The sequence below is a fragment of the Carcharodon carcharias genome, chromosome 5 (genome assembly GCF_017639515.1).
Source record: "Carcharodon carcharias isolate sCarCar2 chromosome 5, sCarCar2.pri, whole genome shotgun sequence".
In the NCBI taxonomy this organism is placed as follows: Eukaryota; Metazoa; Chordata; class Chondrichthyes; order Lamniformes; family Lamnidae; genus Carcharodon; species Carcharodon carcharias.
In genome coordinates, this window is record NC_054471.1 from 112,660,734 (window position 1) to 112,688,172 (window position 27,439).

The window sequence follows — 27,439 nt, forward strand, 5'->3', positions numbered from 1 at the left end:
TACCATCCATTCTTAATTAGCACATTCGTTTAGATAATATCACCAACTTTAACTTTAACACCTATGTGTTCTATTGTACTATTGTCGTTGACATCTTTTGATGATCTGCTTCTATCACTGCTTGTTTGTCCCTACAACCACACCCCCCCCCCACCTCTCTGTCTCTCTATCTCTCCGCCCCCCACACACACATCTTAAACCAGCTTATATTTCAACTCTTTCTTGGACTCGAACTCAAGTTCTGTCGAAGGGTCATGAGGACTCGAAACGTCAACTCTTTTCCTCTCCACCGATGCTGCCAGACCTGCTGAGTTTTTCCAGGTAATTCTGTTTTTGTTTTGGATTTCCAGCATCCGCAGTTTTTTTGTTTTTATGTCTTATTTTAAAGCAATTTTCTCTCCTCCTCCTGCCTCTTGGTGCAGTGTACTAAAGTGCCCATTTTCCATATGTGATTTAGGTGCTGAGTGTCAACTATGTATAAGGGCATAATACAACCAAGCCCCAACCTATTGACCACAGTACTTGTTACCCAAAGGAGCCACTAGATAGTGATGAGAATTGGAACTCTGGTAACAATTGGCCTTAATGTTTTCTGAATAGTTTTGGTGGAAAATTTTGGGATCTTCTGACTCAGGCCGGGCAAGACCTGTTTTGTGCAGCTCGCTCCTGGGGCTTACAGTCAAGGGCAGCTCAGTTGCAGGTAGATAGGCCAGACCCCCTTTTTTTTACTGCACTAGGGGTCCAGAATTGAGCTTAGGGGGAGAGTCGGGAATCAGGAGTTGGGTCTGGCAGTGGGTGGGAGTTGGGAGTCAGGCCTGGGAGGAGGGTCGAGGATTTAGAGTCAGGAGTCGGGAGTTGGGCCTGGGGGAGTCGGGGAGTCATGGGGTATTGGGGGGGGTCCTGTGGGGACTTGTGGGAGGTTTGTCCTGGGGGGGGGTGGGGGGGGGGGGTGGGTGGGGGGGGATAGTCCCATGTGGGGGAGAGGGTGGGTCAGTGCTATTGTTACCCAGAAGCTAGAAGTTGTTTTAATTCTTCTAATTGTTTCTGGGTAGCTATTGTTGTAACACAGTTGGAACCGTCCGAAGTTTGCGATTTGAATTGCATTTTTGGATGGTTCCCAGTGCAGGGCAATTGTCCTTTGGAAGTTTGAACTTCCCGGGCAATTAACATGCAAACCTTACGTGGGAACTTCAGGTGGGGGCTTCCCCAGTGTATCTTTGGGGTTCCCCCCAGATACACTGTTCTGGACCACAGAAGTTTAAGGCTCATTGTACTCTTTATGTCTTCTACTCTTGGTCATATCTACCATGAAATTTAAAAAGGTGCATTTAATAAAGTTTTAATTATGATTGGACCTAAACAAATGTTCTTCATGTGATTATAAAGCTTACTTTCTTCAGCCTCCCTCAGATATTCTTTAAACATAATACTTATCACAATGTATAATCTGTTCTTAGCTGTATTTTGGCTGAGACTATTTATTATCAGGAAGTTAGTGGAGATCTGTCTCAGCACCTTCAGGCACATATGCACTTCATACCACCCAACGTGCACTGATGTTAGTGCTATGTGGAGCCAAAGCTGTTTGTCCAGTCTGGAAGATCTAGAAAAGGCATGTGGGTGAAGAAGTTGTGAAAAGACGACATAAATGTGCAAAAAGGGTGTGGTCTGTGAGAGAACACCCACCATATAGATAATGAAGTTTACATTAAACATACAGCTGATATTTGCACATCATAGAAACTTCACTGCAAAAGGTACGTTTTTGCAAAACAGTGTTCTTATCAGTTAAAAATTGCAACAGACAGGTTATTTGATCATCTGGACTCTATGCTGGTATACATGGGCTTACACAACACATGGAGCTTGGCCTAAATGGCCAAGTGGTTATGGTATTGGGTTTATAACCCCAAGATCAAGAGTTCAAATCTCACAATGGCAAACTATGAAACAGTGTAACTTCATCTGAAGCAGATGGAAACATGTTTGTACTTGAAAGAGTTACACAACACACGGGTTAAAAACAGGCAGGAGGTAAATGGATAAGCGGGCAATTTTACGAGGCAAAGTTCTCAGCTCAGAGCCTTGATGGTAGTGAATGCAGGTTGCAAATTCAATGTTGTAACCTTTCATTGCTATTAAGCACATGGCTGCTTGGTTCACACAGGATAATTTGCACAAGGTTGTGCAAAATGCTGCTGAGACGGAATGTAGTGCCTGGTATGTTACTGGTACCTAGGACTCGAATTATAGTGCAGCTACCAATATGAAATTGCTATTTTATGCTATGAAATGCATAGTCAGTAATGTCCATAGGCCAGATTCAGTCTGACGGGCACTGAAGTAAAGCAACAGCAGATTTCAGTCATGTTTGGAAATCTGCTCCTTGACCGCAGAACATCTGCTATCGCAGAGCATTAAAAGGATTCCATACAAAGTGTGAACAGTTCTGAGGAGCTGCAGTGGTCTGTCTGGGCACTTTTAAAACATTGCATTTACACCAGGGTGAAGTTATACTGCACAATGTGCAAACTTAAAATAAGATAAGACATCCTCCTGGAAGGATCTCACATAGCTGAGTTTTAGTGTGCTTGGATGTCAGATTGGGAGCCGACACCCAAGTTATACTGCAATTTTGCAGTTGATGTGGACCCAAAACCTCTTTGCACAAATACAAACGTGGAACCCAGAAGGCAACATTCGTTGCAACAACACCGAAGAAAGAATCTATTTGTTTCCCTGTTTTGCAAATTAGTAATGGCCTGAGCCTGAAAGGTCATATATGTGAAGCCATATTGAATTTGCTTTTGCTGCCAGCTTGGCTATTTTCCCTTCACCATGCAGGATTTTATGTTTAGGCTGGCGTCAGTTTGTCTGAACCGAACCAAATCAGTTTCACTGCGCACTGTTTTAAATAACAATTAAAAATAACTTGAAAGGAATTCTCTATTAATTCTAAAATAATTTGAGCCAAAAACTTAATGAGTGTTCTGTTTGATGATTCCCTTCTGGCTCTGGTTAGTACTTTTAGTTAAAGGAAAGGTTAATGATGGAAATCTTAAACTGAGAAATATTTTGTTAAAGATAATTAAATTTTAGAAAGCTTATTTTCTCTCCATATCAAGGGATACGATTCCAAAAACAATGCTGATAATCTGTTTCTTGAGACAGATCAGAAGATAAACTCTCAAGGCAAAGTATGATTGTTTGGAAGAGAGGAGGAATGTGATTCTTACTGAGATGAAGTAACTGGTCCATTCTAATTGGTGACAGATGATAGGATAATGTACCATATGATACAAGTTATAGCCCACTCATAGGGGTGCACCTGCTAAACTAAACAGTGAAATATTCTTAGTCAGTTCTTTCGTAGACTGACAGACAAAATATTTTGTCCTACACTGATAATCTGTGTAGGATAATCTCATAATAATGAAGAATAGATCAGGATAATATAACCAACAACAAAAATCATGCTGAATCAATAATGGATTATGTGTTGATAAGTCATCTGCACTCTTCCAATTCTAGCCTCTTGCACATCTCCACTTTAATCACTACACTTTAATCATGACCCACTGCTGGTCATGCCATCAGCTGTCGAGTCCCTAACCTCTGGAATTCCCTGTCCCCCTCTCTCCCTATCTTTCCTCCTTTAAATGCTCCTTAAAACCTACCGTTTCAACTAAGGACAGAATCATCCCAGATTGGCACAAAATGTAATAGTGGGCAGAAAAAACGTTTTACCCACCGGCTGCAATGGCAGCTTTTTGCGCCATATCTGATTCGTCCGCCCCACCGTCACCTCAGGCCTTCAGTAATCCAGGCGCTAAATTTAAAGGGCACTCCTGCACAGAGCCAGCGCTCACTAAGGGATCGGAAGCTGCTGCAAAGTCATGGCTGCCAAAGGGAGGAAACATGCTGCCCTCAAATTTAGCAACTATTCTCTCAGGTGCCTACTGGATGCAGTAGGGGCCCTTCATAAAGTCCTTTACCCCCCAATCTGGACAAAGACCAGCAAGCAAGGTGACAAATCCAGCATGGGAGGCGGTGGCAGTGATGGTCAGCCCTGTAAAAGAGGACAGCTGGTCAATGTTGAAAGAGGATGAATGATGTCCTCCATTCCACCAAAGTCACTCTTCTCATCACTCTCAACTCACACACTCACAAGCCCATCACACATCCACAGGGATTCCACTCACTGCCAGTTCAAGGGACACCAACTTCATCAAAATTTAGTCATTCAGCTGGCTGGAGGCGATCTGGACCATTCCTGTGCTGACTGTGGTTGTTGGCGCTCAACCAAGTGAGGATCCAGCACTACAACATCCATCAGACAACCATGCTGTGAGTGAATTCCCCTGTTCTGCAGTCCCCTGCCATGCACTGATTATCTCCTCTTGCTTTCGCAGGTGTATCTGGGAAGCAGCTGAGGGGTCCATGAGCCAGGCCCTTGACTCAAGCCCCGAAGACACCTTGGAAGAAGAATCTGACTGACACCCTCGTTGAAGCCCTGTCACAGCACTCACCCAGACTCTCCACCAGCGCAGAACCACACACCTTGGTGAGACCTAGTTCTAGAGTAGCCTCAGGGTCAAAATCTGGTGAGCACATTGCACTGTGTGATCCACAGCAGGCGGTGGCAGGGACTTCCCAGGTATCCAGCACTCGGAGGCCTGCTGGAGACCAGAAATCTCTGAGTCCGAGTCAGACAAGGGACCTCTGAACTCAGTCATACCTCGGTTTCTGGAGCCACAAAGGCAAGCTTGGGAACATCAGGAAAGGTTGTTGCACTCCTCAGATTGCAAGGCACAATGGAGGAGTCAGTCCGCCTTTAGTCTGAGATGATAGTGCCAACATGCCAATGCACTGAGGTCAACACTGGTAGGGTGGCAGCTGCCATGGAGACCTTGGTCCAAGACATCGGTCCTGTGCTGCTGTGTGGGTTGAACTCCATCACTCACGCCATAGTTGGCCTCCAACAGTCTGTATGCAAGAGGGGTGCTGTGTAGCTCTATCTCACTCCAGCTTCCTCTTCTCCTCAAGGAATCAGGCAGGGGCCCATGGGGAGGAGGATCAGCAGGTGCACACCCTGGGTCCATCCACCCAAATGACTCTGGGAGTGTCCAGCCCATCCAAATCCCATCTTCCTGTGACCCTAGCAGCTCCAGCTCCACAGGTCGAGGAGGGTGCCAGTGCCACATGGCAGAACCCCGAAAGCAGGCCGGGGCCCTCCAAATCTTGGCCCTCCAGAGGACACCCGTCAAGGTCATCACAGACAGTGCGTAGCAGTCAGTAGGCTGCCACCACCCCTGCTGTGGATGTCCGGGGAGTAGTGGCAGGGTTAGGTTGCACAGCCTGGGCACGGGTGTTAATCACCTGTACATAACGTTCACTGTTGTAAATAAACTCCCAAAAATTTCTCCCTGCCTTTGGCTCCTTGATTCCTGCACAAGATAAAGGCAGGTGTCTCAGTCCAGGGCCTCTTCCCTGTGCAGTGTGTAACCTTCAGACCAAAGTGATGATCCTGCTTCTCACTCCCTGGACACATTAGTGATGCCTGCACCTTGATGGTGCTGGTCATTGCTGCCAGAATGTTGTGGGCAGGCGTCACAGAGTTCCCTCATTCCCTCTCTGTATTTCCAGCACCTTTGAGGTGGGGCTGGCCCCCATCTCCTCAGCATCTGTGACCAGTGATGCTGCATTCCTGAAGGGGTCAGGTGCTGAAGGCTGACAAAGGATCAGGTGCATTTAAAGTTTCACGGTGCGGCTCCATGATTTGCCCCTGAGCACAGAGCGTAAGTGAGCAGCCCTCAGCCAGACAGGAGTCAGACATTCACAGAGGCAACGTGAAGACCTATGGAGTATTCTCACTGCATGTTGTCATCATCCGCCTGGAACCTAGCGACTATTAGGGCCTCCACTGCGTCTCCATGACATGAGCCTGAGTACTGAGGGTATGTGTGTTGCCATTAGCCAGGAGTCAAACATTCACTGATGAAACGTGAGGATATTAGAACTGTCCTCACTGCATTTCATCATCATCCTCCACAAACCTTGAGGTTATGAGGGCTGCCCAATTACGCCTGCCTCATCTGGCCTGTGCAATACCCTCACTGCCCGCATATTTGCCTTCGAGGGCCTTATCACCATCAGCCCCTTCATCCTCCTCATCGGAGGATATGTGCAGCTCCTCAATCTCCTCCTCAGCCAGGTCCTCCCCCCGTTCCAGCACCAGGTTGTGGAGTGCACAGCAAGCAATGATGATGCGCAACACTCTCAGGGGACTGTATTGCAGTGCTGCACTGGATCTGTCAAGGCACTGGAACCTCATTTTCAAAATGCCTATCATTTGCTCCACCAAAGACTGGGTCACGGCATGAGTCTTATTACACCGTGTCTCTGCTGCAGTCAGAGGCCTCCGCATGGACATCATCAGCCACATCCTCTGTGGGTAGCCCTTGTATCTGAGGATCCAATCCTGTAACCTCTGGACCCTGGAAGATGTCAGGGATCTGAGACCTGCTGAGGATGTAGGAGTCATTGGCGCCCCTTGGGAATCATGCACAGACCTGTTGGATGTGTTTGTGATGGTTGCACACCAGCTGAACATTTAACGCTTGGAAGCCCTTGTGGTTGACACAGTTGACTGCTTGTTGCCTCGGAGATCGAAGCACCACATGAGTGCAGTCGATGGCACCCTGCACCTGTGGAAACCTGAGACCTGCACAGATCCAAGCCCTCTTGCTTCCTGGCTTTCCTGATCCCAGGCGAAATGCACAAAGTTCTGTGCCTTTGTGAAGATGGCATTCGTGATCTTCTGGATACACTTGTGCATGGAGGCTTGTGAGATCCCACACAGGTCACCTGTGGAGCCCTGGAAGGAGCCACTAGCATAAGTATTGAGCACTACGGTCATTTTCACTAGCAGTGGATGCCCTCCGTGTCCCCGTGGCACCAAATCCTATAGCAGGCAGCAGATGTGACTGACCAGTTCCATAGACATGTGCAGTCTTCAGCAGCACTGTTTCCCAGTCATCTGCAGGAATGACAAGTGCCATCTATAGACCCTGCTTCTGGCAAAGCGTCTATGAGCGATGGTTTACCGTGGATCCTCAGCTGCATGAACTGCAGGCCCTGTCCCCCCTCCATCTTGAGGGATCTGCTCCTCCCTTTGCCAAACCAGGCACCTCCGCCGCTCTCTTCTTCTTCTTCTCTGCTCCCTGTAAGCTATGAAACATACCGCTAAATCACCAGGCTCCATGATCCTGATGTTCTCCTCCTGCAGGGTCAAAGTGAGAGACGAGTGGGTTAGCATAGGTGAGCTATGAACCTTACTTGATTAAGTCTGAAGGCCCCTTCACGCATGCAGGAGAGTGCTGGCCATCACTTGGATGGCCGGTGTATAGTTCACGTGTTGGCTGTCCGAAACCCCACCCACTTCCACCCCCACTCCACTTGACCGATTGGTGGCAGCTTCAGCCATTGGACTGCATGCTGTGCTCTCAGTTCAAGCGCAGGCATTCTCCTAACCCACACTGCAAGGCTGCACTGTTAGCTTGAACCATGATGGATACTGGTCCAAACATTAATAAATACATTGCAAGGGGCTCTGAGTGCCTCCACCAGTGACTGCGTCATGGCCACCTTTCACAACTTTCCAAGTTGGCCAATTGTCCCACTGCCCCCTAAAACGCACGTTAATTTGAAGTCTGCGCCCGAGGGGTAAAATGTTCTGCAGCCTTTGGTGGCACTTTCATTCTTCTGTGCTGCTTGAGTGGTGCAGCATGCTGGAGCTCATAGGAACCAGGCCACTGAACGTCATTGGAATATATTTCTGCACTTGTCATCCTTACAAATTAAATTGCCAATCTCAGCACAGCTAGTCTATAGAATCATTGCAAGAATTAAGAGAAATCAGAAGGCAACATACCTAGGCAGCTCTTGCGTTTTCGATTTCAAACAGAAGTTTGCAACAAGTTATTTGCCAGCTCCTTTGGTCATATTTCGGGCTCAACAACCTCAAAAATGGCGATTGACGGCTGTACATGGGAAAAATTCTTTCCATTGCACATGTTTGTCTCATTACTGTGCCGATACTACTAGTTTCTGTAAAAATTGTCTGGGAACAGGATATGGGATAATGAAGGGAATTTTATCTGTATACACTTGAATGCCTACCTCTTCCTTTCATTAGACCAACAAAAATTCCTTACAGACTGTCATCCACTAAGTTTTAAAGATTGTATTCAATTTATTGGTTGATGCAATGAGAGTGTAAGAGATAGCTTCTAACATTAAAGACAAAGTGGATAATTATGAAATCACCTCCTGGCAAATGTACGGTCTGCTAGTAGCTAGTAATGATGTGGTTAATTTGTTGCAAGAGGCTGGTTTATTTTATTGTTCGAAGTTAATGTGGGCAGCAATTTTGTTTAAAAGATGCTGAGTACTAGTTTAATACAGCTACTTAGCTAAAGTCAAGAAATATGTTCCATTTGTGATGAATGGGGCTGTTGTCCATTTTGTTTTGTTTTCAACACCTCCAAAACTAGAAATCCTGCAACTTCATGAGAGATTGAGACAAAACAAAAGCAAAATACTGCAGATGCTGGACATATATCAATGGAGAGAAACAAAATTAACGATTCAGGTCATGATGACCCTTCATCAGAACTGAGGAAAATTAGAAATATAGGAGGTTTTGAGCTAGTGGAATGTGGGGGTGGGGGTGGGGGGTTGGTGGGGAGATATGGTGTGGAAGAACTAAAGGGAAGGTCTTAGGGTGGAAGGCAGGAGAGATTAAATAACAAAAGGTTTCATGGTATACAAGTCAAAGGGAGAGGTAATCAGTTAAGATTTTGAGCTTCTAGCAATTATTCAGGAATAACTCATTTGTAAACTGACATTTAAAGACAGTAAGGGAAAGACTTTCATTTATATAGCACCATTCAGGATATCTCAAAGTGCTTTGCAGCCAACGCAGAACTATTGAAGCGTGGTTATTTGTAGTGTAGGAAACACAGCGGCAATCTGTGCATGACTAAATCTCACAAACAGACGAGGAGTAATCACCAGATAGTCTATTTGATGTGATGTTGTTCAATGGATAAATATTGGTCAGGACATTGAGGAGACATCCACTGCTCTTCAAAATAGTGCCATGGGATCATTTACATCTATTTAGGGTGTGTCAGCATGAGAAATGCTGCTAGGATAAGTCAAAGATCAAAACATTCTGGAAAATACAGAAGAAAGAACCTGAATTCATGAACTCAGGATGTCCCAAAAAGTGCCATAGCCAAACATTTTCTTTTGAAATGGAGTCACTGCAGTACTTTAAGCAGCTAAATTACACAGAGCAAAGTCACACAACCAGCAAATGAGATGTATAACCAGATAATCTGTTTTAATGGTGTTGGTAGGGAGTGCCAAATGTTGGCCAGTGTACCTGCTCCTCTTCCAATAGTGCCACAAGATCTTTTGCATCAACCTGAGTTGGCTGACATGGTATTGGTTTAACATCATCTAAAAGACACCTCTTCCAATAATGCAGCACTCTCTCAGTAGTACACCGGGGCAGAATTTTGCCCTTGGCGTGCAAGATCAGCTGGGCCGGGCGGGGGTGGTTGCCGCCCGCAATCGACAGCGAACCACAATTTCTCATTGACGGGCCAATTAAGGCCTGCCCAGCATGACGTGCAAGCAGCAGTGTTGAGCTGTGGGGGCGGGGGGAGGAGGGCAAGCAGGCCTAGCGCTCAATTCGTGCATGTGTGCAGAAGAGTTCTGAGTAATCTCCCTAAGATGAAGACTATATTGAAAGAATTGTTAACCAACAGAAAAGATTAATGAAACATGTCCCCATGTGTGACTCTGTCACATGAGCAGGGAGATGTTTCTAATTAAAAATTAAAGTTTTTATTTCATTTGTGTTTGCTTTTGGAAAGCTCATCCCATCCATGGATGAGGTTTCCAGAAAATGCAAAGGCCACTTGTCCTTTTTGCCTGCCCATCAACCATTAGGTTGAATGAGCAGTGAAAAATTCAGCACAATTGATTACTTAATGGCCTTAACAGGCCTTTTAAATGTCAGTGGGCGCGCTGCCAGCTCTGGTGCACGCCCGCCAACTAAACTATCACACAACTGCACGTTGACATGGCATGCTCGGCCGACGTCATCACGCATCATCTCACCCTCGGTCAGGTCGGGCACACGCCCAACCACCGAGCTAAATATCCTGCCCTAGATATGGGCACAAGTCTCTGGAGGAGGGATCAAATCCACACTCTGCTAACGCAGGATGTGTGAGTGCTACCAGTGAGCCAAGGCTCACACTCTAAAGTACGGTTATGTAAATCACATACTTCGGTTATGGAACATAGTTTTATAAGATCATAAGAAATTGGAGCAGAACTAGGCCAATTGACCCCTCCAGCCTGCTCTACCATTCAATAAGATCATGGCTGATCTTATTGTGGACATAAGTCCACTTTGCCTCCCTGCACCACACTCCCCCACCCACCGTCTAACCCTTGAGTCCCTTGCTGACCAAATATATGTCTAATTCAGCCTTAGATATATTCAATGACCCATTCTCCATTGCTCTCTGGGGAAGAAAATTCCAAAGGCTAACCACCCTCTGAGAGAAGAAATTTCTCACCATCTCAATCATGCATGAGTGACCCCTTATTTTTAAACTATGCTCCCACTTCTAGATCCTCCCACAAGACGAAACATCCTTTCATTATCTACCCTGTCAAGCCCTCTCAGAATCTTAAATGTTTCAGTGAGATCACCTCTCATTCCTCTAACTCCAGTGAGTATATGCCCAACCTTTCCTCATAAGACAATTCCTTCAACTCAGGAATCAACCTAGTGAACCTTCCCTGAGCTGCTTCCAGTGCAAGTATATCCCTAATAAGTAAGGAGACCAAAACTCTACACAATGCCCTAGGATTGGTTTCACCAGTGCCCTGTGTGGTTGCAGCAAGACTTTCCTACTTTTATATTCCTTCCCCCTTGTAATAAAGGCCAACATTCCATTTGCCCTCCTAATTAGTTGCTGTATCTGCATGCTACCTTTTTGTGATTCATGTACAAGGACGCCCAAGTACAAGTATAGGGGGACCACCCTGTACTGCAGAATTTTGCAGTCTCTCTCCATTTAAATGATATTCTGCTTTTCTATCCTTCCTGCCTACATATAACAAAATGTATGCCTTTCCATTGGCAGAAATAGCTAATCCTTAAGAAGCTGACCATGGCAGCATTGGATTCACATTTGAGTTCAATCAATCCACTGAAGATTAGCACTTGTCCATTTTAATGAGTGACCAATGATATTCCTCTCTTGAAAGAAAACACAATGGCTGGGATTTTTCGGCCCCACTGTGACAGGGCCTGCTGCTGGAGATTCAGCGGCACAGGCAAATGTCCATTGACTTTTGGCAGGACCCGATGATCCCGGCAGTGGGCGAGGTCTGAAAATCCCACCTGCCGCCTCAAGACTGACAGTGTGTTTTTGTTCCAAGACACCAGCAAATAACTTTGCATTGACTAGAATGAATGCAAACTTGTGGGGATTTATAAGAAACATTTTGCTAAGTTTGAATTTTTTTTAATAGATGTGAGAGGCAGGAGCTCATAATCAAGATGCTACTTTGAATGTTTGTCAATGGTGGTTATGTAATGAAGGGAAGGAGGAAAACCTATCCAGGTGGAAAATTCACAAGCATAATCAAGCATGATTTCATCAAGATGTCCTGGAATGGACCCAGAAAAGGACAACATTTGAGATGGAAATCAATTTAATTTAATAACGGCTCTGGTCCTGACACTCACTGAAGTAAGGTTGTGGAGCTGGGTGGCGGAGTTATGGTTGGGAAGCCCAAATAGTGTGGCGCTAAAACTCCATGGCATGCGTGTATTTCCAAACCAGTGCCCACCTGACTGACAGGCTGGGCAGGTAGAGAAAGTCTCCAGAAAAGGGCCACAGCCACTGCCAAGGACCAGGTAAGTTTTGTGGTTGTTGAAAGAAGGTATTCCAGGGTCGGGGTTGGGTACAGCTTGGTTGGCAAGTCGGGGATGAATGGTGTGGGGCGATGGCTTGAAGATGCTGGAGTGTTGAAGCTTGTGGGATGGTTAGGGAAAATTATGAGCACTTGGGGAAAATTGTAGGGGGTCAGTGGAGAGGTTGGACAGTACAGGGACAAGATGGAGATTTAATTTTCCAAGGGGATGAGCTAGGAGGCTGGAAGGATGGCAAAATGGTGTGCAATAGGGAGTCAGCGCTATAGTGTATTGTAAGGTCTGACTGAGCATTTGATTGTTTTGCCCTGTCTGCTGTCTCTCTGTTAGGTGTGTAAATAAAGTTAGCTCAATGATGCCTGCCTGGAGCTGAGTATGTATAAGGCTCACTCAGTGTAATACACTCTTTCCCCCGCCATGCCATTTGCCAGAGGTGCGAATGTTGGCAGCCTGGACACATGCCAGGAGGCCAGTTGAGGCATATATGGCAAAATTAAGGGCTACTTCTAGGGACAATTTGCCCACTTTGGAAAGCCCACCCCCAAGTGAGGGCCCTCCCACCTTTCACCCAATCACTGGGGCCTGCCATGCCCTGATGGCCTTTTTTTTATTCATTCATGGGGTGTGGATGTCGCTGACTCGATCAGCATTTATTGCCCATCCCTAATTGCCCATGAGATGCTGCTGGTGAGCTGCCTTCTTGAATTGTTGCAATCCATATAGTGTAGGTGCACCCATAGTGCTGCTGGGGAGGGAGTTCCAGGATTTTGACCCAGCAACAGCGAAGACACAGCGATATATTGCCAAGTTGGGATGGTGAGTGACTTGGAGGGGAACTTTCAGGTGGTGGTGTTCCCATGTGTCTGATGCCCCTGTCTTTCTAGATGGTAGTGGTCATGGGTTTTGAAGGTGCTGTTTAAGAAGCCTTGGGGAATTCCTGCAGTACATCTTGTAGATGGTACACACTGCTGCTAGTGTGCGTCAGTATTGGAGGGAGTGAATGTTTGTGCACGTGCTGCCAATCAAGCGGGCTGCTTTGTCCTGGACAGTGTCAAGCTTCTTGAGTGTTATGGAAGCTGCACTCATACAAGCAAGTGGGGAATATTCCATCACATTCCTGACTTGTGTCTTGTAGATGGTGGACAGGTTGTGGGGAGTCAGGTGAGTTACTCGTTGCAGGATTCCTAGCCTCTGACCTACTCTTGTAGCCACAGTATTTATATGGCTAAACCAGTTCAGTTTCTGGTCAATGGTAACCGTCAGGATGTTAATAGTGGGGGATTCAGTGATGGTAATGCCATTGAACATGGTTAGATTCTCTCTTGCTGGAGATGGTCATTTTCTGACACTTGTATGGTGCAAATGTCACTTGCCACTTGTCAGCCCAAGCCTTGGTATTGTCCAGGTCTTACTGCATTTGGACATAGACTGTTTCAGTGTCTGAGGAGTCGCAAATGGTGCTGAACATTATGCAATCATCAGCAAACATCCCCACTTCTGACCTTTTAATGGAGGAAAGGTCATTGTTGAAGCAGCTGAAGATGGTTGGGCCGAGGACACTACCCTGAGGAACTCCTGCAGTGATGTACCGGAGTTGAGATGCTTGACCTCCAACAACCACAACCATCTTCCTTTGTACTAGGTATGACTCCAACCAGGGGAGAGTTTCCCCTCGATTCCCATTGACTCCAGTTTTACTAGGCTCCTTGATGCCACACTTGGTCAAATGCGGCCTAGATGTCAAAGAATCTCATTCTCATGTCACCTTGGGAGTTCAGCTGTTTTGTCCATTTTTGAACCAAGACTGTAATGAGCTGAGGAGCTGAGTGGCCCTAACGGAACCCAAACTGGGCATCAATGAGCAGCTTATTGCTAAGCCCACTTACCTGTTTTTAAGGGCACCTGACCATGGAGGCACCTTTTCCATGAAGCTGCAATCTCAGCACTGCCACAGGTAGAGGTGAAGCTGCTGAGCTGCCAGCCCTCTGATTGGACTGTCAGTTCCGGGAGGCAGGCCGCTGTCCTTAAAGGAATAGTGACCTTTTCAGTGGCCTCTTCATTGGCAGCCAGTGGCAATATGTTTCCCCAGATCCAACTGCCCATCGAAATGGGATCACATCCAGTTTTCAGCCCCAGCAGTGGAACTGCTGCTGCCTCCAGGAAATTCAGCCCCAAGTGCCGGTGATCTTGGGGAGTAATGGATGTTGGGAGATAATCGAGGAGGTAGGAAGTTATTTACAGGTAAGATTTTTGTGCTTGGAGGACACACTTCACCTCCAATTTCCCTTCCCAATGGGCAATTATTTAGCCTCTGCTTGATGCATCCCCTTTTGTGGAGTCATGAATCCACATTTTATCAATCAATAGCACATGCTGGATCATGGTATGTTAGCAAAACAGGAATGTTAAAAATCTCCATATCTAATTGCTGGATGTGAATTGCATTGAGAATGGAACTATAGAACTGTATGGGTAAACCATATAACAGTCTAAAGTGAATTTGGCGCTCTTAATTAAGAAGCATCTGTTTGCCAGTTCTTCTACCAGGCCATATAAGTTATATTCATGGGAATTGTTTAAAGGACACATATAACACTTTATGTTTAATTATGTTGGACATGTACTCATGCAATTGTCTCATAACTGAGCTAAAGCCCCTGTTAACTATATTTTGAGACCACTTTATTTTGCAAGTACAATTGACATCATCTAATGATAATTAATATATCAGCAGCATGTATTTATTCTGGTTTTACTCCATCATTGGATTTCTTTGGTTTAGTACTTAGTTTAAATTATTTATGAAATAAAAGGAAGCAGAGTTAAAGACTCATATGCTGCCCATTTATATACGTAATGAGGTACCTAATTACCAGTAGGAATATACCCAGGGTTAATTCCTGTTCCCATCTAAACCACAACAGCTCTCACTTAGAATAAAACTATTAATAATTACCTTCCTGCTGTGGTTTGGAAGGAGATCAGAATGTTGAACTGATTACCGTGTGTTAGATACTATTCAGCCTTGAAGACTTAAAGTTGTAAAATAACAAGAATTCACAATTAGCATTTTGGTAATTTGCACTTTGTGTATTATCATAAAACCACATATTATGGCAGTACTTTATTGGTAAGATTTTATGATAATACAATTTTTAAAAAAAATCAGTGTGCCTTTCAGCCACAACAAACCCTACAAATTATACAATTTTATTTCACGATTAGTATTCCTGTTTTAGAGTCTGTGAGCTTGACAACTTAAATAGTTATTGGAACGCTTGTGACTTGCGTTTCAGAAATGCCATATAACAAGACACATAAGCAGGATGTAGAATCTGTGTTAGGCTGGTATTTGAAACATTTATTTAATAGGCTCCGAACTTTTAGGGCAGAATTTTTCGCGCGGCATGTGGGCGCGCGCCAGACACACTCGAGCATAAAATAGTGCAGCATGACATCGGGTGAACGTCCCAAAGTCATAATGCACTCTCGCAATATTTCGCCCGGTGGGCACACGCGGGTGCCAGAGTTGCACCCACTATTAATTAAGAGGCCAGTTAAAGCCATTAAAAAGTCAATTGACACCAATTTTTGTTGCCTGTGCAATTTTGCACTCATCGCACAGGCAAAACGGACAGGTGGCCAACTGACAATTTCAAAAGTCTCATCCACAGGTGGGATAAAAAGGGTCAGCAGCATTGCCAGTGTGAGTAGTGAGGAGGTTGGTAGATAGTTTGCTGCTGGTGACTTATTGGTATATGGTCACTTCATCTCTGTTCGGGGCTTCCTTGTTAACATTTCCAGGCTTCATTTCAGGACTCCTTCGTGCCTCCAAGGACCCCAGAGAATTGAGACCATGCAGACCCTTCCAGGTATCAGACAGCCTTTTTACTCTAGTAATGCGGATTGTGGTCTCCGCTGGAGGCACCTCCTCTGAGGGAGGAGGGGCAGAAGGGAGAGGAGGCCAGGTGTCCCAACGCAGCTTCCAGGGGAACGACCTGTGAGAGGAGAGACACAGGCACTGGGGGTGTAGGGCCAGCAGGTAGTCCAAGGCGAAAGAGGCCACAGAAGATGCCACTATCCTGCTGCCAGGGTTTACAGGCGATGCAGTTACCTCAATATGTCCGAGGTGCAATGCCAAAGAAGGCTCCGTCTCTCAAGGGAGACCATGAACTCCATTTGTGAGATGATTGGGCCTGAGATCAGCTCCGACTGTGTGGGTGGACAGCCCATGCCAGTGGCTCTGAAGGTCACAGTGGCCCTTAACTTCTATGCCTCTGGCTCTTTCCAGGGCTCCGTGGGGGATCTGTGTGGGATCTCCCAACCAGCTGTCCACAGTCATGTCAAGCTGGTGACAGAAGCTTTGTTCAGGCAGGTATTGACTTTCATTCATTACCATATGGACAAGGCCAGCCAGGCTGAGCAAGCCAAAGGCTTTGCAGCGATTGCTGGGTTTCCCCGCGTCCAGGGCAAAATCGACTGCACACATGTGGCCATCAAGGCGCCAGCAGGTCAGCCGGGTGTGTTTGTTAACAGGAAGGGCTTCCACTCCATGAATGTGCAGATAGTGTGTGACCACAGGATGCAGATTCTGCAAGTCTGTCAAGGTATCCTGGCAGCTCCCATGACGCGTACATCCTGAGACACTGCCAGGTGCTGAGGCTCTTCAGTGCTCCAGACCATCTGGATGGATGGCTGCTGGGTGACAATGGCTACCCATTGAAAAGCCTCTCTACCAACCAAGAACAGAGGCTGAGCAGCAGTATAACAGGAGTCATGCCTCCACAAGGGTGGTGATAGAAAGGACCATAGGTCTTCTGAAGACTTGCTTCCGATACCTGGACCAGTTAGGGGGAGCACTTCAATACCCTTCTGAGCGAGTGTCACTGATAGTGGTTGCATGCTGCGCTCTCCAAAATCTGGCACTGGCAAAAGGTGACTCACTGGAGGAAGAGGATGTTGACGCAGCTGCACAGGCAGTGAATCCAGCAGTGAGTCAGGAAACAGTGAAGAGAATTTTGAGGGCATGGAGGCAGACCTCAGTAACCTCCAGGGAGGCAGGGACACCAAGGATGCCTTGATCCAATGCTCCTTCAGCTAGGCTGCCATATATGCGCTACCACCTAATGCCAGGGCTGCCACCTTCATCCCAGGTGTTAGAAATGGCCCTTTTCTTTGACCCTAAAGTCCACTTAGTGCCTGTGCAATAAATTTTCGAGCCATCCACATCCAGCATTACATACTGGTGTATCCTGCACCATGTTAAATAAAAAAGGTGAAGCTTACGCAGGCCATTACGACAAAAGAAAATTCATTTTATGTTGACAGTCAAAACAAATTAACAGGACCTTCTCTGGTCTTCAACCCCAGGCCAGTTAAAATAAACAAAACATTGCACAACAGAAGATCACTGTGACCAGTCCCTCTTGTGCTCATGGTGTCTTAAACTTACCTTTGCGAGTGCTATGTCTTGGTTCTCTCCCCTCACTGGCACTGGCATTGGAGACAGCCTGCTGACTCTGCTGTCCTGTTGGCCTTGATGACCTTGGCGGTTGTACTCTGGCCAGTGGAGCCTGTGCTGACCTCACCTGGGAGGGGGCGGCCTGTTCCATGGTTGGCATCTCCCCAGTCAACGTAGCCTTATCAGATGCCAGGGTCACTGGTAGAGGAGCAGACGAGCTGCTGCCATCATTGAAAGCACCCTGAGAGGAGCCCGCAGAGATGACAGGCAGCTCGTGCGCCAAGGTAAGGTTGCTCTGGACACCATTGATGGATGGGCACCTAGCTGGGATACTAGGTGCTTCATCCATCTCCCACACGGACACTGACCAGCTGAGGTCAGTGCCTGTGTGAGGGCTTGCAGGTCCAAGCGCAACCTCAGGAACCCCTGATTCTTTTGCTGGAGCTGCCTCTCCATGAGAATTGCCACTCTCAATGAAGGAGGTAGTGTGCTCGGCCATAACAGTTGAAGCTGTGTTCATGCTCCTGATGGACTCCTCCATAATGGAGACCATGGAAAGCATACCCTCAAGGATCTTCAGTAGATCCTCCTGCACATCTCGCTGGATATCCAGCATCGGCCACCTAATGGACGACTCCAGGGGCTCATCCCCTGCGTTCGACTGAGCATCATCCTGGTCTCCAGCAGTTCTCTGACTGACGGCACCCTGGGCATTCTCTGCCTCTGCCTGCAACTCAAGCAATTGTGAAGTGCCCTCACCGTTGTGCACCGACATTCTAGCCGAAGATCTAATACCCACCGAGGTGCTGGTATCTGCACTGGTGCATGACTCAGAGAGTGGGAGTGATGCAGGTGCATCTGGATCCTGGCGGTCCTCTAGTGTCATTGGTGGGACTTTGGGGTCCTGCGATTGAGTGCGTGGTGGCAAACCTAAGGTAGAACAACAACATGTCATTAGTTTAAGTCATCAGACTGTCACTGTGCATGCCAGGCACCCTGGTGAGACCATGGAGATCTGCATCATGGTGCCATTGTCTTTCAATGATCAATGGAGAATCCAGTTTTGAGGCTCCCATCAATGAGGAGACTACACACGAATGTTTGTACCATCCGAAACTCTCAACTCTGTGCACTGCACTCTTACCTTCATCTGACACCCAGCTCCACCGCAGCTGTTTAACCGAGGTATGTGGTGTCTCTCCAGCTCCAAGGCATCCTACTCATATCTGGTTAAGATTAGGGAAATTTGGGGGCCTCCACCTGTCTGCGACCTTTCAATACTGTTATGGGCCGGTCTGCCTCTGAAATGACAGAGGAGCATTGATTAGTCCACTCTCTACCTGCAGCGCAATTGCAGCCTGGCCAACCCTGCCTGAGGAACACCTTGCAGGGCACATCTGAGTCATGGCCTTCGAGCCGCGAGGTACTCAGTCCAAGCAGCCAGGGCTCACCCATTGGCCAGCTCCAGTGTCGTTGACAATTAGCATTCAGACTCTTAACACCTCTGAGCTCCACAGGGGATACGGCCAGCCCTTAACACTTCAACACACTAATCCATTTCAACAAGGTACTCACCCTTCCTGAGCGCAGCAGGTTGTTAAACCTCTTGTGGCACTGGACACAGGTGCACCACACAATATCATGGCTGCTCACCAGCACTGCCACCTTCTCCCAATAACATTTTGTGAAGTGTGGTGGCCTCCTCCTTCCATCCCTGGGGACAAGTGTGTCCCTCCTGGCAGCACCTCTTCCTGGAGGACCGAGAGGCACTCATCAGAAAATCAGGGGAGGGGCCAAGTGGCCACCTGCCCCACCCTCCCACCTGGCATCTGCAACTGCATTTGAATCCATAATTTGTAATCTCCTGCTGACAACACTGAAGATGTCTTCCTCGCTGGCAGCTCTCCAGGGCCTGACTGTGCTGGTTTTAAACCGGCTGCCAGATCACCATTGGACCCAGCGGCCGAAAGGCCCCTGCCCCCACCTGCACCTTCCCAATGATTGAGGAGCCGCCGTTCACTCTCACAGGCCTTAATTGGCACCCCAGCATGAAATTGTGGTCGTGAGCCGATAGAGGGCAGCGGGCTATTTCCTGCCCACTCCCATGCCTGCCCACCGCGCCTGCTCACTGAACTCAAAATTGTATCTTAATGTTTTAGCTTTGTATGTCTATGAAGCCAAAGTGACAACCCAGGATAACATACAAGCCTTTAAGGATTGTCAGGGAAACCATTTCATCTCCTTGTTTGTGACAATAGGGTTTGGACACATGACTAATTGACCATGAGCCATTAGGGAATTATATCCTCAAGACCAACATGAAGTGGATGCCCTACCCTTCAAGTACTATGCACAAACACTACAACTTTCCAAGGTCACTAGAGAACACATGGCATCGTCAGGAATCAGATATGGACTTTTCACCCCTCCATCCCCTAAAACCCCAAGGACAAATTACAGGAATGTAGAAAACTATAAAATGAGAAAAGACTATGATTCCATCTGACTGACTCCAAGATGAATACCACTCAGAGTCTAATCCTACATTACTTTTTTTTCCTATATTACTTGCTTCCTTCCCTCCATTAAACTTTCAATCTGTGTTCCTGGTTTTGTAGTTTGGGATTCACTTTACTTATTCCCTTAATGATCTTCCCTGCTTTAAAAATATCTCCCCTGATCCTATTCTTCTTCAACGTAACCAATCTCAGACTTTTCAACCTCTTCACAGAGCTCAGATCCTTAAGCTAATTATCAGCTTGGTTGTCCATTTGAGCATGGTTTCTGATGCCATGTTGTAATATGACTACCAGAATTGTGGCCAATACTCCAGGTGGAAATACCAGTGTCTTGTAGAGACTTATTAACATCTCATGAGATTTGTGCTCTATCCTTCTGCAAGCATCTCAAGATCTGATCAGCTTTCCTTCTGACTTCAATTCCCTGGATTGTTGGTTTCATTGAACGATTCACCAATGCCCCAATTCCTCGACTACAGCTCCTCACACCCCTCTTCCTGTACGGACTCCATCCCATTATCTCAGTTCCTTCGCTTCTGTCACATCTGTTCTGATGATGTTACCTTCAAAAACAGTTCCTCTGACATGTCCTCCTTCTTCCTTAACCGAGATTTTCCACTCACATTAGTTGACAGAGCCCTCAACCGTGTCCGGCCCATCTCCCGCACATCTGCCCTCACACCTTCTCCTCCCTCCCAGAAACATGATAGGGTCCCCCTTGTCCTCACTTATCACCTCACCAGCCTCTGCATTTAAAGGATCATCCTCCACCATTTCCGCCAACTCCAGCATGATGCCACCACCAAGCACATCTTCCCTTCACCCACCCCCCCGGCAGCATTCTGTAGGGATCGTTCCCTCCGGAACACCCTGGTCCACTCCTCCATCACCACCTACTCCTGAACCCCCACTTACAGCACCTCCCCATGCAAACGCAAAATATGCAACACCTGCCCCTTCACTTCCTCTCTCCTCACCGTCCAAGGGCCCAAACACTCCTTTCAAGTGAAACAGCATTTCACTTGCATTTCCCCCAACTTAGTCTACTGCATTCGTTGCTCCCAATGCAGTTTCCTCTACACTGGAGAAACCAAACGCAGACTGGGTGACCGCTTTGCAGAACATCTTCGGTCTGTCCACAAGTATTACCAGACCTCCCTGTCGCTTGCCATTTTAACACTCCACCCTGCTCTCTTGCCCACATGTCTGTCCTTGGCTTGCTGCATTGTTCCAGTGAAGCTCAATGCAAATTGGAGGAACAGCACTTCATCTTCCGACTAGGCACTTTACAGCCTTCTGGACTGAATATTGAATTCAACAACTTTAGATCTTGAACTCCCTCCTCCATCCCCACCCCCTTTCCGTTTCTTCCCCCTCCCTCTTGTTTTTTCCAATAATTTATATAGATTTTTCTTTTCCCACCTATTTCCATTATTTTTAAATGTATTCCACCCATGGTTTATTTCACCCAACCCCCACTAGCGCTACCTTGCTTGTCCTGCTCTCCAATCTTAATTAGCACATTCTTCTAGATAATATCACCACCTTCAACACCTCTTTGTTCTTTTGTCTGTGACATCTTTTGGTTATCTCCTCCTATCACTGCTTGCTTGTCCCAACAACACCCCCCTTCTTCCCCCTCCCCCCACCCTTAAACCAGCTTATATTTTGCCCCTTACCTAATTCTACTTAGTTCTGTTGAAGGGTCATGAGGACTCAAAACGTCAACTTTGCTCTTCTCCACCAATGCTGCCAAACCTGCTGAGTTTTTCGAGGTATTTCTGTTTTTGTCCCCAATTCCCTCTCCTGAGACAAATCACATTTCCAAGGGAAATTCTGTCCGTGCACAGCCTCACTTGCCAACTGTGCATTTGAAAATTCAGGTGCTTGCCGTACATAATTTTTGAAATATAAGAGTGGCACTGAAAATTGAAGTTAGAAATTGACCCATTACATTTCCCTGTGCATTTTCTTTCTCTATTCCTGTTTCCCTTCTCCTCCTTTGAGGATCTCACCTTGTTTCACCTCTCTTGCCTCCTTTTTAAAATTCTTATATCAAGTTTCTCACTGAGATATCTTCACTGCTCTCTTCCCTCAGTCGCTGTACCGAGTGACTCAGTGATCCTCAGTGATTTTAATTCTAGCTCAATCTACCTTTCCCTCTCTGATTTCACAGCATTCTTGTCCTCCATTAGGATTTGCCTCCAGATAAACTCTTTGACACATATTCATGGCCAGCTTCATGATTTTATCATCTCACAATATCTCTCTATTCCCATCATCTTAATCGCAGTTAAGACCATCTCTGATCATTTCCTTGTATCCCTCTCCACTCACACACCCCCCTCCCCCACTTTCTTCTTAAAGTACCTCTCCCCCAATGCAGTTTTAATGACACTTTCAAATTCCCAACTGACTAGCCTTTGGCCCTCCACTCATCACACTATTTCTACAGTGATCTGCTTAATCACACTCTTGCCTTTACTTTCATGCTCTTGCTCTCACTAACACTGAGGGCTAGAAATTTGTTTGTGATGCACAGCTTTCTGCATGATCTGTTGGAGGAGGAGAAGGCCACACTCAAGTACATTCCCTCCATGCACCAGAAGGTTCTGCTTCAGGTCTATCCTGAGGTCACACAGCCTGTTGTGACACAAGGATTCCACATTTGCCTGGGAACTTGTGCAGGCAACCTCTTTGTTGTTTGCTCCACAAACAACAAGTGTGAAGCTACAACATGGGCTCTGAACCTACACTGATTAAAGGGCCACATTACAAGTGGCAGCTGAGGTGTCTGTCTTTAAGTAACTTTGCTCAGGCGCAGTTTGTGGAAGTACTGTTCTTGGAGGTGCTCTCTGTCAATTTCTGAATGTAATTGTGGAGGACCAAGGAGTTTGATAAACAAGGGGGTGAAAGGTTATCGGGGGTAGGCAGGAATGTGGAGTTAAGTATACAATCAGATCAGCCATGATCTTATTGAGTGGCCTTCTCCTGCTCCTAAGTCATATGTTTGCCTGTTTGTAGGAGACAGAATTACCTCATCGAGGTACAGGCACAGATATTGCATTGTCGCCTGGTCTTCAACATAGCCAGGAAATTGGGCAGAGAGGGAAAGCTCCACAAGGAGGAAGGGAGGGAGAAAGAGGAGGCACAGGAGGAAGAGGCAAGGTGGTATCCTGGGCCTTCTTGTAAGTAGGCAGACTGTAGGTGAGCATTTTATGAGGCTTTGCTTCCACTTCAGCAACTTCCCCATCACAAAATGGACCACCATTGACCACCGTCAAATCCATTTTATACTCCCCATCACAATGTCTCCTCAACCAACATTCAACCATAAAAACCACCAACAAAAACCTTCACAAAACCTCGTAATGCAATAAAACATCCAATTATATAAATAACAATGAACTATTCATGATTGTGCAATCCCTTACGGTCTGCCATGAGGATGTCTTTACCTGTGCAAGAACTCCTACATGAGGGGGAGCTGAGAAGGGGTTTGGCAAATACTTAATTTCATCCTGCACACCCTCTGCAGTGCCAGATTCCACAAGCTGTGTCACCTCCAGTCCCATGATTCAGAACACGGAGTCAGGAACAGGAGAATATGCTGTACTTAGATTTCCAGAAGGCATTTGATAAAGTGTCACGTCAAAGGTTATTGCAAAAAATAAAATCTCATGGTGTAGGGGTTAACATACTGACATGGATAGCAGATTGGCTAGCTAATGGGAAACAGTAGGCATAAATGGGTTTGTTTCTGATTGGTGGGATGTAGCAAATGGTGAGTCACAGGGATCAGTGCTGGACCCTCAACTTTTACAATTTATATAAATAACTTGGATGAAGGGACAGATAGTCTGGTTGCTAAATTTGCTGATGACACAAAGACAGGTGGGAAAGTAAGTTGTGAAGAGGACGTAAGGAGGCTACAAAGTGATATAGATAGGTTAAGTGAGTGGGCAGACCTGGTAAATAGAGTATAATGTGGGCAAATGTGAAATTGTTCATTTTGGCAGGAAGAATAAAAAAGAGGCTTATTATCTAAATGGTGAGATTGCAGAGCTCTGAGATTCAGAGGGAACTGTGTATCCTAGTGCATGAATCACAAAAGGCTAGTATACAAGTACAGCAAGTAATTAGGAAAGCAAATAGAATGTTGTCATTTATTGTGAGGGGAATTGAATAAAAAGGTAGAGAGGTTATGCTTCAGTTATACAGAGCACTGGTGAGACCACATCTGGAGTACTGTGGAAAGTACTGGTCTCCTTATTTAAGGAAGGATATAAATGTGTTGGAAGTTCAGAGAATACCAGGAATGTACGGGTTGTCCATTTCCTTATAAAGAAATATTGGAAAGTTTAGGCTTGTATCTACTGGAGTTTAGAAGAGTAAGAGGTGACTTGATTAGAACCTTTAAGATCCTGAGGGGTTTTAACAGAATGGATGTGGAGAGGATGTTTCCTCTTGTGGGAGAATGTGGAACTGGGGGTCACGGTTTAAAAACAAGGAGTCGCTCATTTAAGACAGAGCTGAGGGGAAATTTTTTCTTTCAGAGGGTTGTGAGTCTTTGGAACTCTCTTCCTCACAAGCAGGGTGTTTGAATATTTTTGAGGCAGAGCTAGATAGATTCTTGATAAACAAGGGGTGAAAGGCTATCGGGGATAGGTGTGAGGTTATAATTAGATCAGCCATGATCTTATTGAATGACTAGAGTAGGCTTGAAGGGCCAAGTGGCCTACTCCTGCTCCTAGTTTGTACGTTAGAAAGGCATCAATTGAGCAGGGATAGTCAACATGATTTAGTTAGGGGAAGATCGTGTCTTACTAACTTAATAGAATTTTTTGAGGAAGTAACAAGAAAGATTGATGAGGGTAGTGCAGTGGATGTTGTCTACATGGATTTTAGTAAGGCATTTGACAAGGTCCCACATGGCAGACTGGTCAACAAAGTGAGATCCCATGGGATAATGGGGAAGGTGGCGAGTTGGATCCAAAATTGTCTCAGTGACAGGAGACAAAGGGTAGTGGTTGATGGATCCACCTGGAAGGATAAGGGACCAGTCTCTGTGAATGGAAAGTGGTTTCCAGTGGCATTCCACAGGAATTCCATATTGGGGCCCTTGCTGTTTGTTGTATATATTAATTTGGACTTAAATGTGGGAGGCGTGATTGGGAAGTTTGCAGATAACACAAAAATTGGCCGTGTAGTTGATAGTGAAAAGGAAAGCTGTTGTCTCCAGAATGGTATCAATGTTTTGTTTGAGTGGATGGTAAAGTGGCAAATGGAATTCAATCTGGCAAAGTATGAGGTAATGCTTGTGCGGAAGACAAACAAAGAAAGGGAATACTCAATAAATGGTAGAATATTGAGACGGGTTCTGGGAAAGGTGGGACCTGTACAGCGGGACGGTCTACATCTGAACCATTGCAGGACTAACATCCTTGCAGGCAGGTTTGCTAATGCTGTTGGGAGGAGTTTAAACTAATTCGTCAGGGGGAGGGGACAGAGAATGTTAGCAGAATAGGGACACATCATAATACAGTAAAACAATCAAGTCAGAGGGAGTACAGCTGCAATAAGCTTCAAGAGAGTAAGGTAAGGCTAGATGGCCTCTACTTTAATGCTAGGAGTGTTACAGGTAAAACGGATAAGTTAAGGGTGAGGATTGATACGTGGAATTGTGATATAGTAGCAATCACTGAGATGTGGTTGAGGGAAGGGCAGGATTGGCAGCTCAACATTCCGGGATATAGAATCTTCAGGCAAGACAGAGGAGGGGGTAAAAGAGGAGGAGGCATTGCATTATTAGTTAAGGAGTCAGTTACTGCAGTAAGGCGAGATGATATCTTGGAGGGGGCATCGAATAAGATTTGTGGGTAGAGCTTAGGAATAAAAAAGGGGCAACCATATTATTAGGTGTTTATTATAGACCCCAGAGAGTCAGTGGGAAATTGAGGAGCAAATATGTGCACAATTTGCGGAGGTGTGTAAAAACAATAACAACAGGGTAATTATATTAAAAACAAAAAAACTGCGGATGCTGGAAATTCAAAACAAAAACAGAATTACCTGGAAAAACTCAGCAGGTCTGGCAGCATCGGCGGAGAAGAAAAGAGTTGACGTTTCAAGTCCTCATGACCCTTTGACAGAACTTGAGTTCGAGTCCAAGAAAGAGTTGAAATATAAGCTGGTTTAGGGTGTGTGGGGGGGGCGGAGAGAGAGAGAGAAGTGGAGGGGGGGGTGTGGTTGTAGGGACAAACAAGCAGTGATAGAAGCAGATCATCAAAAGATGTCAACAACAATAGAACAGAAGAACACATAGGTGTTAAAGTTGGTGATATTATCTAAACGAATGTGCTAATTAAGAATGGATGGTAGGGCACTCAAGGTATAGCTCTAGTGGGGTTGGGGAGAGCATAAAAGATTTTAAAATATTTAAAAATAATGGAAATAGGTGGGAAAAGAAAAATCTATATAATTTATTGGAAAAAAAAGGAAGGGGGAAACAGAAAGGGGGTGGGGATGGGGGAGGGAGCTCAAGACCTAACGTTGTTGAATTCAATATTCAGTCCGGAAGGCTGTAAAGTGCCTAGTCGGAAGATGAGGTGTTGTTCCTCCAGTTTGCTTTGGGCTTCACTGGAACAATGCAGCAAGCCAAGGACAGACATGTGGGCAAGAGAGCAGGGTGGAGTGTTAAAATGGCAAGCGACAGGAACACTCCACCCTGCTCTCTTGCCCACATGTCTGTCCTTGGCTTGCTGCATTGTTCCAGTGAAGCCCAACGCAAACTGGAGGAACAACACCTCATCTTCCGACTAGGCACTTTACAGCCTTCCGGACTGAATATTGAATTCAACAACTTTAGGTCTTGAGCTCCGTCCCCCATCCCCACCCCCTTTCTGTTTCCCCCTTCCTTTTTTTTCCAATAAATTATATAGATTTTTCTTTTCCCACCTATTTCCATTATTTTTAAATATTTTAAAATCTTTTATGCTCTCCCCACCCCCACTAGAGCTATACCTTGAGTGACCTACCATCCATTCTTAATTAGTACATTCATTTAGATAATATCACCAACTTTAACACTTATGTGTTCTTTTGTTCTATTGTTGTTGACATCTTTTGATGATCTGCTTCCATCACTGCTTGTTTGTCCCTACAAGCACACCCCCCCCCACTTCTCTCTCTCTCTCTCTCTCTCTCTCTCTGCCCCCTACACACCTTAAACCAGCTTATATTTCAACTCTTTCATGGACTCGAACTCAAGTTCTGTCGAAGGGTCACGAGGACTCGAAACGTCAACTCTTTTCTTCTCCGCCGATGCTGCCAGACCTGCTGAATTTTTCCAGGTAATTCTGTTTTTGTTTTGGGTAATTGTATTAGTTGGTTTCAACTTTCCCAACATTAATTGGGATAGACATAGTGCTA